Source organism: Symphalangus syndactylus, chromosome X, assembly GCF_028878055.3.
Source record: "Symphalangus syndactylus isolate Jambi chromosome X, NHGRI_mSymSyn1-v2.1_pri, whole genome shotgun sequence".
NCBI classification, from domain to species: Eukaryota; Metazoa; Chordata; class Mammalia; order Primates; family Hylobatidae; genus Symphalangus; species Symphalangus syndactylus.
The window spans coordinates 40,685,672-40,698,767 of record NC_072447.2 but is presented as its reverse complement, the minus strand read 5'-3'; the positions used below and the strand labels follow the sequence as shown (position 1 = coordinate 40,698,767).

The 13,096-nt window shown below is 40.8% G+C and overlaps 1 pseudogene; it reads right to left on the bottom strand.

Annotated features, from left to right (window-relative positions):
* Window positions 1-5,468: 5,468 nt before the first annotated feature.
* On the bottom strand, window positions 5,469-9,165 carry LOC129475269 (formin-2-like; annotated as a pseudogene).
* Between the last annotated feature and the right edge of the window lie 3,931 nt (window positions 9,166-13,096).

Genomic DNA, 13,096 nt, shown 5'->3' with positions numbered 1-13,096 from the left:
ACTGTGGTGGTGGGTTCATGACCCTGTGCATTTGACAAATTCCATAGAATTTTACAGCACAAAGAATGAGCCTTAATGTTTGCAAATTTTAAAAATATTTAAATGATTAGGGAAATCCCAGGATGAAATGCATACTGTTACAGAGTCTGCATGTATGAAATGACCTTATTGAAGGGAGTGCAGTTGGGAGTGGAAGGTGCTGACTCAAGTAACTTTGGAAATGGGTAGAGAATTTAAGACTAAAGACAAAAGCAACTGTACTCTAGTACAAGTAATAAAATTATTTCTCCTGGGGTATGGGTTGCCAATTCTGAAATTACCATACATATATAGTGGAATTGAAAAATTAAGGACATGGGTGTTAGATGGTGGGACAGAGGTTTTTCACTATTGGAGGGAGAGGATACAGATAAGCAAGAGGGAAAAGCTAGAATAATCAATGTGGTATTGGATTAAAGTTTGAGACATTAGTATAAATTGTGTTTCATTACTGTACATACAAATGAATACACACAGAAATATTTATAGATATGTATATATATACAAATGTTAGTACATGCACATATATTTCCTTGCTCTGTTAGCTAAAAGGGCCTGAAAATAATAACACCCATGTAGCAATGAGCACATTCAGGGCCCAGATCTTGGTTTCCAGTTCCATTCCAAAGAAAAGGAACCAGGGCTACTTAGAGAAATAGCTGATTTTAGAATTGAGGCTGGGAAAATACAAGATGAACCTGGCACATTATATGGTGCCAAAAAATAAGATAGTGCTAAGAAAATATCCACAATACAGTTATGTTGAAGTGATACAGGAGCTTAGTGAAAGAGCTTCCAATGGCCAAAGCCAGAACAATTTGAACAACAAAATACACAATGTAGTGTTAAAGACACCATACCAAAATAAATGATTGAATGAATAAGTAGATGGAAGAGAATAGACAAAATTTCTGTGTAGAAAAATTCCAAATAAATTCTATAGGCTTTCCTCCTCTCAGGAAGGTGGCATTGCCAGGCGTGGTGGCTCACACTTGTAATTCCAGCTCTTTGGGAGGCCAAGACAAGAGGATTACCTGAGCCCAGGAGTTTGAGGTTACAGAGCACTATGATCGTACCACTGCACTCCAGCCTGGGCAACAGAGTGAGATTGTGTCTCTAAAATAATAATAATAGGATGGCATGTAACTTCCAACCTCTTAAGTATGGGCTGTGCATAGTGACTTCCTTCCAAAAATACAGTGTGGATAGGGGGAAAAAGAGTTACTCAACAGTGGAGATACCTGACAAATATTACCTCAACTCACTAATCAAGGTTAACATCAGCAGTGATAAGGCATGATGATAATACCTTGAACTCTTGACATAATATGATGAGAATGATACTTTACCTCTGTGGTCTTCCTCCCAAAACCCCGAATTCCAGTCTAATTAGGAGAAACACATCAGACAAAACCAAATTGAGAGATATTTTACAAAATACCTGATCAATACTCCTCAAAACTGTCAAAGTTCAGCAAAAGCATGGGAAGTCTGAGAAACTATCACAGAGTAGAGGAGCCTAAGGACTACATGATGACTAAATGTAATGATAATTTGAATGGGAACCTGGGACCTAAAAAGAACATCAGCTAAAAACCAAGGTAATCTGAATAAAGTATGGACTTTGGTTAATAACAGTGTATCAATACTAACGTTAACAAATATATCACACTAATGTAAGTTAACAATAGATGAAACTTAGTATGGAGTACATGAGAACTCTCTGGATGTCCTTACAACATTTTTGTAAATCTAAAATTATTCTAAACAAAATTATATTAATGTTGGGTATGAATATTTCATGTAGTTAGTGTGGATGGGACATATTAATAATTGTGTGATTATTCTTGCCTCGTTTAGAATGGATTACATTTGGGAAATTTTGTTATACTTGTACTTAAAAAGGTGGTGATCATAGCTCAGGTGCATATTTTGCAAATATGACAGGCATGGTATTATATTAACGGGTTTTATGATCAAAATATAAATTGAAAAAACTCAGTGACTGATGACGAAGGTGGAAAATATTTTTCCCCTTCCTGGAAGGATTTTGATTTATTTTAGATAGGAGAGGTAACCAGAGGGTAGTATGATGATGGAAGCTGATCCATTAGAAAAGGGAAAAGCAATGAAGCATAAGAAAAGGAAACATCTTCAGAAAAATACCATGGAATAAGAAAGGAGATGGAATCTAGTGTGCAAATAGAGAAATTGGCTTAGATAGAAGTACCACAGACAGTTCAATCATAGTCAAAATGGGGAGAAAAGAATGACCAATTTTGTGGTACTGGGCCAGTGTGAAATTGTTTTCTGACTTTTATTTTTCAGTGAGATAAACAAAATCTTTAACTGAACTTGAGCAGCAGAGAGGATATAGGGAGGCTCAAAAGGGAGAAGGAAAGTCGTAAACTAATACAGGTAACCTACATTGTCCTGCTCCAATTGTGGTGTTGACAGCTAAAAGGCAAGTTTAGGAGCTGTATTCAAATATCCATTCCCCAAAACCATACTGGATAAATCAAGATGGATTTATTTGTTTAATTTCTAATAAAGATTAGCAGGAAAGCTTTTCTCATTGTTGTTACTCAAGGGCCCAAGTTAAAGAGAGATCCTTCTGAAGTGTTTTAGTGATCACCAAGGCAGGGGATGAGCTGAGCTGATGTGTCTCATACTGACAAACATCATCATGGCCCATTCTCATTAACCAGAACTACTCATATAGTTATATTTGTCTTTAAAAAGTTGGGAAGAATAATTTTTACATGGGGCTCAGAAGAGAAATATCCAGATTCCAGCAATCATTTGCAATATATGCCACAAGGGCCATCTGATATTAATTTAAAGAAGATTTAAGTGGAAAATCCAGAGGAATATTACCTCAGAGTAAGAAGATTCTGTAGTTATTAACTTGCTAAAGTGCCTTTATTCAGATATTTTCAAGAGTAAGAGTAGACAAGCAATGATTCCTCCAATACTACTAGATTTGATTTCAAAATAAATATTCATTTTGGAAAAGAGAAGTGATGTGACAGTCATGAATCTTGTTCCTCACAACAAAGCTATGAAGTCAGTGTGTCCATCTAAATAAAAGAAGAGCTGATGAGATATGTGTAAAATAGCCATTCAGTTAACAAATATTTATTGACAACTGTGTGGCAGTAGGAACAGAACTAAGATTTGAACACAGGGACATCTAACGCTACATCCAGAGCAGTTTCCTCTATAACATATAATTTTCCTTATTAGCAAAGACTAGCCGATTTTATGTTCTATGTAGACTAGGGTAAAGAACTAGGGCATCAGTTTTGTTTTGCAATAAACTATTTATACTACCTTAATAAAGACCTATTCCTGCTTCTGTGCTTTGTTTCCTATAAATTGAAGGGAAAGAACTAATGATGTTTAGAAGGGCAGTGTATCTGATATATGGGCTGTGGGAATGAATAGAGCTAGACTCAAGCTGTTGCCTCAGTACATCCCAGCAAGTAATTGACTCTCTATTCCATCTGTATAAACATCCTGGGTGTTAGTCTCTCTCTCTCTCTCTCCATGTATGTATGTGTATATTTAAATGAGATAGTTTGTATAAAGGCACTTAGTATGACCTCACATTCTTTCAAATATCCATTTATTATCTATTTTGTGACAGCACTATTCTAGGCAGTTAGAACAGAGTAGTGAATAATACATACAAAAATGCTTACTTTCGTGTAACATAAAAACACAAGGAAAAACTGCAAAATCTTTCCTTTCATTTTCTCCAGATAGTATTGCTTTTGCTTCCAAAACTCTGCTTATATTATCTTTCCTTTCCTTTCTCGAAACCCTTTCTATTATTTTATTAGTACGGAATGATGGGCATGGTCCACATTTTTGTTAACATATAAAGATAAAATAAGACTTTATAACTTTATAATCTACCTATGGTATGGAAAAGGGCTGATCCATTTTAAGACTGCATTTTGTAACCAAGCAGCTGAGAAAATCTGAGAGTGCCACAACATAATACTAAACATTTTCATCAAAAGATGGCTATTTTAAAACGTTTAAAAACATTTACTGGACCCATGCCTATATCTGTGGCATCATCTTTGCTGAAGCACTTGAAATTAAATTGTAGATATGATGACAGATCATAAATACTTTATCCTGTATCTCCTAAAATGAAGGACATCCTACTACATAACCCCAGAGTACTATCACACGCAAGAATTTTAACAATGGTACAGTTGTAGTCAATACAGAGTTCATATTCAAATTTCCCCAAATGCTCTTTTACAAATCTTTGTTTCTACCCCAATATCCAATTGAGGATCACTTATTGCATTTGATGATCATATCTCCTTAGTTTCCATTAATCTGAAAAATTCCCATCACTCTTTTTGTCTTTCATCATGGGGATACGTTAAAGAGTCCAGGTCAGTTGTCTTGTAAAATGGCTCACATTCTTATTTATCTAAATGTTTCCTTGTGATTATATTCATGTTAAAGATCATTTTATAAGAATCCTACAAATATAATGTGTGTACTTTTCATTATAGTGTATCAGAGAGCACGTAATGCCAGTTTGTCTCATTATTGTTAAGTTTGAAGACTGGATTAAGATGATGTTTTCTAGCTCTCTTTATTATAGAGATAATTTTCTCATTGTAATTAATAAGCAACTTGTGCCTTCATACTATGAGAATATATTACTATCTTGGCCTGCTACAACACTTCACCTAATGGTTTTAGCATCTGTTGATGATTCTTGCCTAAATCAATAATTGCATTAGTGGTTGCAAAGGACATTGGTGATTTTCCAATTGTATTGTTACATCTAAGTTTATTAGATAGCATGTTTCTGCAATGAAGAACTTTCCTTTTTCTTATTTTGTTTTGAGTATTACTGTGGACTTAGGAATCCATTTTTTTCTTAATTTTGAATCACCTATCACATGTTTATTGAATAGAATCACATAATAAACTTTTAATAATTCAGTAAATGGTCGTTCGGTATTCATCTAGGCATTTTGCTTTGCTCCCTGCTCTCTGGTCAATGGCAAGATGTTTCTTTCTGGCCCTGTCATAGAGACAAGGTTTGATTTCTGGCTCCATCCACAGAATATGCTGGGTTTTTTTTTTTTTTTTTTTTTTGAGACAGAGTCTTGCTCTGTCACCCAGGCTGAAGTGCAGTGGTGCAGTCTCGGCTCACTGCAACCTCCGCCTCCTGGGTTCAAGTGATTCTCCTGCCTCAGCCTCCTGAGTAGCTGGGACTACAGGTGCATGCCACCCTGCCTGGCTAATTTTTTGTATTTTCGGTAGAGACAGGGTTTCACCGTGTTATCCAGGATGGTCTCGATCTCCTGACCTCGTGATCCACCCGCTTCGGCCTCCCAAAATGTTGGGAATTACAGTCATGAGCCACCGCCCCTGGCCCACTGGTGCTTTTAGCATTGTTTAGCTGTCGACTTTGAGATGGTATCAGAGATAGATTTCTTTCTCTCCTTTACAGCAGTTTTAGAAAACAATTCCTCAAATTCATGACAATCTATAGATTGCTCTTCAATTTTTTTCCCAAATGAGTGAAGCACTGGAGTCTCTTTTACTATGTAGTTGAATTCTTGTCTAGTAAAGAGGCTTCATTGGTCGACAAGGCTCTATGGGCTGCTTCCTACTCCCTTTGTCCTGATTCATCCCTAATCCAAACAAGCCATTTGTCAATGGAGGAGGAAGAAATCCACACACCTGTGGTGTTAGTAAAATGCTCCTCCCAACTTGTGGGAGGAGTGGAGGGCCTGATGGAAGAAGCAGAGTGGGTGGGGGGATTCCTCTCTCAGGTGGAATGGGAGGGGGAGCTGGAGCAGGTGGAATCCCCATACCTGGCAAGGGAGGAGGTGGGGAAATCCCAGCACCAGGTAGAGGGGGCAGAGGAGGTATTCCCGCTTCAGGTAGAGGGGGTGGAGGGAGTATTCCCACTCCAGGTAGAGGGGGAGAGGGGGTGGAGGATGTATTCTAGCTCTGGGTAGAGGGGGCGGAGGAGATATTCCTGCTCCAGGAAGTTGGGGTGGAGGACGTATTCCCACTTCAGGTAGGGGGGCAGAAGGGGTATTCCCACTCCGGGTACAGGGGGCAGAGAGGGTATTCCAGCTCTGGGAAGAAGGGGAGGAGGCGGTATGCCCACTCTGGGGAGTGGGGGCAGGGAGGTATTCCCACTCCAGGTAGAGGGGGCAGAGGAGGTATTCCCACTCTGGGTAGAGGAGGGGGAGGGGGTGGCAGCATTTCTGTACCTAGCAGAGGAGGAGGTGGGGGAATGGCTGTACTGGGCAGAGTAAGCACTGTCATGCCAGGGAGAGGGGGAGGTGGGGGAGGCACCATGCCAAGGCCAGGCTTGGAGCTGGAAGACTCTGTGCAAGGCAGAGGTGGTGAGTATGGGTTGTTAGAGCTGTTTTCAAAGGTGGAGAAAACAGAGTATTCGTGGCTGGTATGAAACTCAGTAGAGAGAGAAGTATGGGGCAGCTGTGACCCAGGCTGTCCTTGACCATCAGACCACAGAAGGGATGCGGGTGGTGGAGGCTGTGAGATGCTCTGTGTGGACTGATGGCTGTCGAGCTGGACTGATATTTGCTTTGGAGACACAATTAATGAAATCTCTGAACAGAATTTTGTCTGAGGTCCACTGTCAGCCCCGGGGGGGGCATGGAGGACACCCCAGCAGTGCATCCCCAGGAGGCAGTGTCAGTACCCCGACCTATTCTGCCCAGGAAGCCTGTATCGATTTTGCCTCTAAAAAATGGATAGGGGCAAAGAAGGGGCCCTGCAGTGGTAGTGTCCTCCAGAGGGGAACTCTCTAGGCCAGCCAAAGGGTCAGTGGGTCGGTCCAGGGATCCTCGGTAGAAGTTGTTAGTTGAGCTCATTTGGGGTTCCATTTGTAAGACCATCTGTAGCTTGATGGCATTGATCCTGGAGGAGACAAATTTGACAAGGAGGTTAAAAATACAGGGCCCCAAGGCGAGTAATAGCAAGATGGCTGTCACAGGACCTAGAAAGGGGAGAAGCCATGTCGCCCAACTCCAGAGGTTGGTATAAGAGTTTGAATGGCATTGTCTGATTTCAGAAGCCTTTTCCTGTAAACACCAGGCAGCGTCTCATACTATGCCTGACTGGTTAGTGTAAATACAACACTCTTTACCTAAGAAGGTGCAGAGCCCTCCTTTCTCAGCAGTGAGGAAGTCTAGGCCTTGGCGGTTTTGGACAGTCACTGCTGCCAAAGAGTCTATTTGGAATTGTAGAGTAACGATGGATTTTGTTATTTCTTGCAACTTGAGCTTTGAGGGGTACTGATAGGGTCTGATTTCCACGAGATTAGAAGTTAGGATAATACATATTACACTGTTAACTTTTAGCAAACTTTACTTTTATTGAAAATCTTGTAAGTTTGGGATTTCAATTATTCTTTGCTATTAATAAGACCTAGTTCAGTCCATATTAACTTAAAAATGGTATAGATGGCTCTTTCCTGATTCTGTAAGTACTTTAAGGTTTGACTGAGTGCAAACAGCTCTCATGTTTGAGCAGACCAATTATTAGGCAATTTTCCTAACTCTGCTTCTACAAGAGTTTCCTTATCACTTACTGAATACCTATTGTGTCTTTTTCCCTTAATCTCCCGGGAGGAACCATCTATCATCCTGTCCTGAAGGGAGTTCCTCTTAGGTCTGGTTGGACCTTTGTATGCTAATTAATTAAGATTTAGATTCCCTGTTAGGAATCCTGCTGGGTTAAGGATTTTTGATAGGAAGGCTATGGGTTGTCAGTGGCCTCAGTGCTTTCGGGCTACCCCCTTGTTTACACTAACAATAAGGTGGCATTGGAGTGTTCTAGGTCACAGAGAAGACCAGGTCACAGAGAAGACCTTCAATTATCAATTATAGGTTTTAAATTTACCCTGGCTTTTAAAGGAATAGGGTACACTGTTTTTTCTTTACTACTTCTCTCTCTTTCTTTGACTTTCTGTCTCTCTTTCTTTCTCTTTGATTTTGTCTCTTTCTCTCTGACTCCCTTTGTCTCTCTATTCCTCTCTCTCTTTACTTCTCTCTTTGACTTTCTGTCTTTCCCCTCTCTCTCTTTTCTTTGACTTTCTGCTGGTCTTTCCCTGCCTCTGCCAGCCGCTTATGCTGCTGTTCTCCCTTCTCCTTCCCCTTTGGCTTTGGCTTCGGCAGTGTAAGACTGCCACCTCCTTGGGTTTTTGCACTGCGTGCAATAACTCTATGATTTCCTTATGGTATTTAATGGGGGTTCCCCCAGAGGTTAGGCACTCCCTTTCTTTCCATATTGCAGCATGGGCATTTAGGATTAGATAAGCATACTTGCTATCTGTATATATATTTATTCTTTTTCCCTTTCCCAGTTCTAAGGCTCAGGTCAGTGCCACTAGTTCTGCTAACTGGCCGACAGGTGCCCAGTGTTTAGCCCCCGAATTCTACGGAAAAATAGGACAGAATGGTAAGCGAAAGGGGTCCAGTGGTAATCACTGCTTGGTGATAGTCCCTTCCTGGTCACCAAGATGTGTCCAGATTTGGTTCCTTCCGGTGGGTTCTTGGTCTCGCTAACTTCAATAATGGAGCCGTGGACTTTCACGGTGTTACAGCTCTTAAAGGTGGCACAGACCCAAAGAGTGAGCAACAGCAAGATTTATTGTGAAGAGCAAAAGAACAAAGCTTCCACAGTGTGGAAGGGTACCCGAGCAGGTTGCCGCTGCTGGCTGGGTTGGCCAGCTTTTATTCCATTATTTGTCCCGCCCATGTCCTGCTGATCAGTCCATTTTACAGAGTGCTGATTGGTCCATTTTACAGAGCACTGATTGGTCCATTTTACAGTGTGCTGATTGGTCCACTTTACAAACTTCTAGCTAGCCACAGAGTGCTGATTGGTGTGTTTCCACAGAGCACTGATTGGCACATTTTACAAACCTCTAGCTAGCCACAGAGCGCTGATTAGTGTGTTTTACAATCCTAACTACAGAGTGCTGATTGGTGCATTTTACAATCCTCTTGTAAGACAGAAAAGTTCTCTGAGTCCCCACCCAACCCAGAAGTCCAGCTGGCTTCACCTCTCAGGCTGATGTCTGGTTTCATCAGTAATCATTTTACCTCTGTGTACAGAAGAGACTAGCCAGTTTCCAGCCATATTATTTGTTGACTATGTCTGATGGATGGCTGACCACAAATTTTCATTTGTAGTTCATCGTATCTACAAGCATCCATGATCTTTGTATCTTGATATAAGCTTCTGTACAAAGTTTTGTTCAAAACATCAAATGAAGCTGCACTCATATGGATATTCTGATTACATGGTTCCCTGAAGCAATCACTAAAAGAAGGGAGAAGACCCATGGCAATGATCCCTGAGCAAAACTTCTCTGCTTCTTCTGGAGGCCCCTTCTCCTGCTGCTGAATAGCTTCTCCAACAGTATTTGCCCTCAAACTCATGGGCTCAAGCCATCCTCCTGCCTCAGCCTCCCAAGTAGCTAGAGCTTCTGGCACACACCACCTCACTTAGCTCCCTTTTGGATTTAATTGGTAAATCCAATTTTGGATTTAAATTTAGATCCAAAAGGTAAACCCTTTGAATGTAATTGCAGATGGTTCTTGAAGGAAGCAGTTAGTAACCCAACATGCCACCATTTTGACTCAGAAATGTCCATGACTGACATTCACAGTCCCAATCATGGTGATGGGGAGGGGACAGAGAATGAAGAGACAAAGAGGCAGTCAAAGGCACCAACCCACATGAAGTGAAGATTGCTGGCCAGCCAAAAAAAAAGAGTCACTCAGAAAAGGGATAAAAATTCACATTTCTCTCAGATGCTCCTCAGAAATATAACTCTAGCATAGATCCGAACTTAAGGATCTTTTTAAAAAAATTATTTATTTACCTTAAAAAAAAAGGCAAGAGAGGCATAATAAGAAGACACTGGCTGAGGATCCTCAGGAATTCTTTTTTATATTCAATATAATATAAACCATTACTATTATTATTCTTTCTGATGTTCAAATTGTCGCAGTTTGACCAGTGGGAGCTCTGTTAAGGCAACTCTTGTACCCCTTTGGTGTGTCCTAATATGAGTATTTTAAATGTTAATGTAAAACATTATTTATTGAAACATTATAACGGATTTTATTATTCCAGCAGAAAAAAGTCTGTTCCTTTGATATTACCAATAAAAACTTAGAAATAATAAATGTAATTATATTTCTCCATTTAATGCAACAAAATGAGTAGTGTAAAAAAAGATTTAGTCACTTCATGCATGATGAACTGTTAACAACAAACCAAACATCAAACACCTGTGTCTCAGCTGTTCTCAGCTGCATTTGTGTCATTGGTGGTCGTTCTGAAAAAAACTGCAACTTTCTAATGAGAGTTAATTATAAAGAGGAAAATTTTCACGGAGCTCTCAGGAAGGTTACTAATGTTCTTGAATGGTGTGTGATGGGTAACAATGATTTATCATTCTACATAGTTGCTGATAAAGCAATACTCAGTAAAGTCTTAACAATTTGTTATCCTTGATGTAAAGTATATTATTATTATTTTTTAATTGGCCATATCATTCATAGCTGAGAAACAGGACACAGCATCTATCAGGCAGAAAGCTTATTTAAAATTGCTACTGCATGCAGTAGTGTATATTTAATCTTTGATTTTCTGTGACTACTGAAGTTAGCTATTTCACCATTTCTATGTTGAGAGTAAATGCTAGTCTTTTTGAGTGTTTGTTTCCTGGTATTTTGTATAATTATTTAAAATTAATGTTTACCCCTTGGTCTTAGCTACATTAAATTATTTTGTCATCTGAGTATGACTTTCACAAGGAAACACATTGTTTTCTTAGTTCCAGCTCCATATGTAGCACTAATAGATATTCAATAAACATTTGTATAAGGAAACAGATGAAGAATTTAAGAAAGGGAAGAAGATGGAACAGTGTGTGATAGCGTCTAATAAAGATGTACCTTATGTTCTTGGCTGACCTTTACTGGTAGCCAAGCCTCAATCCTTCATTCCTTTGTTGCAAAACCTTACCCTAGGTAAGCTAAAATAGGTAATCCAACATATATTGTGGGAGATGTAGAAAAGCCATACAAGACTTTCATTCAAGGTAAAAGGGAAGGAGTCAAGGTAAAGGCTAAGTGAGCAATAACTCATTATTGTGAGCATCTAACTTAAAGAGTACCATAATCATACATATTAAGTATACCAATTCAAAATTAGGGGTTTGCTGTGGTGAAACAGCATTTACAAAATACTGAAGTTCTGAAGCCAGAGACATTTTTCATGAACACTGCTGTCCTGATTTGGTTTTCTTCCTTTGGCTGAAGATGTATCCCTGCTGAGTCTGAATTTGGTGTAGAAATCCAGAAAGCCTAGAGTTTATAGTCATTCTCCTGGACATAATCACTTGGATTATCAGAGTAAGTTCTTCCAAAACAATGAGGAAACCCTTTATATAAAAATATTAAAAAGCGGGGGGGTGGAGCCAAGATGGCTGAATAGGAACAGCTCCGGTCTCCAGCTCCCAGCCCCAGTGACACAGAAGACGGGTGATTTCTGCACTTCTGCTTGAGGTACCGGTTTCATCTCACTAGGGAGTGCCTAACAGTGGGTGCAGGACAGTCAGTGAAGTGCACTGTGCGTGACCCGAAGCAGGGCGAGGCATTGCCTCACTCGGGAAGCGCAAGGGGTCAGGGAGTTCCCCTTCCTAGTCAAAGAAAGGGGAAACAGACGGCACCTGGAATATCGGGTCAGTCCCATCCTAATTCTGCGCTTTTCCAACGGGCCTGGAAAACGGCACACTAGGAGATTGTGTCCCGCACCTGGCTCGGAGGGTCCTATGCCCACGGAGTCTCGCTGATTGCTAGCACAGCAGTCTGAGATCAAGCTGCAAGGCGGCAGCGAGGCTGGGGGAGGGGCGCCCGCCATTGCCCAGGCTTGCTTAGGTAAACAAAGCAGCCAGGAAGCTCGAACTGGGTGGAGCCCACCACAGCTCAAGGAGGCCTGCCTGCCTCTGTAGGCTCCACCTCTGGGGGCAGGGCACAGACAAACAAAAACTCAGCAAGAACCTCCACAGACTTAAATGTCCCTGTCTGACTGACAGCTTTGAAGAGAGTAGTGGTTCTCCCAGCATGCAGCTGGAGATCTGAGAACAGACAGACTGCCTCCTAAAGTGGGTCCCTCACCGCTGAGAAGCCTAACTGGGAGGCACTCCCCAGTAGGGACAGACTGACACCTCATTCAGCCACGTACTCCTCTGAGACAAAACTTTCAGAGGAACTATCAGACAGCTGAATTTGTGGTCTCACGAAAATCCGCTGTTCTGCAGCCACCGCTGCTGACACCCAGCCAAACAGCGTCTGGAGTGGACCTCTAGCAAACTCCAACAGACCTGCAGCTGAGGGTCCTGTCTGGTAGAAGGAAAACTAACAAACAGAAAGGACATCCACACCAAAAACCCATCTGTACATCACCATCATCAAAGACCAAAAGTAGATAAAACCACAAAGATGGGGAAAAAACAGAGCAAAAAAAACTGGAAACTCTAAAAAACAGAGCACCTCTCCTCCTCCAAAGGAACGCAGTTCCTCACCAGCAACGGAACAAAGCTGGATGGAGGATGACTTTGACGAGTTGAGAGAAGAAGGCTTCAGACGATCAAACTACTCTGAGCTACAAGAGGAAATTCAAAACAATAGCAAAGAAGTTAAAAACTTTGAAAAAAAATTAGAAGAATGGATAACTAGAATAACCAATGGAGAGAAGGGCTTAAAGGAGCTGATGGAGCTGAAAGCCAAGTTTCGAGAACTACGTGAAGATTGCAGAAGCCTCAGTAGCAGATGCGATCAACTAGAAGAAAGGGTATCGCTGATGGAAGATGAAATGAATGAAATGAAGAGAGAAGGGAAGTTTAGAGAAAAAAGAATAAAAAGAAATGAACAAAGCCTCCAAGAAATTTGGGACTATGTGAAAAGACCAAACCTACGTCTGATTGGTGTAACTGAAAATGATGGGGAGAATG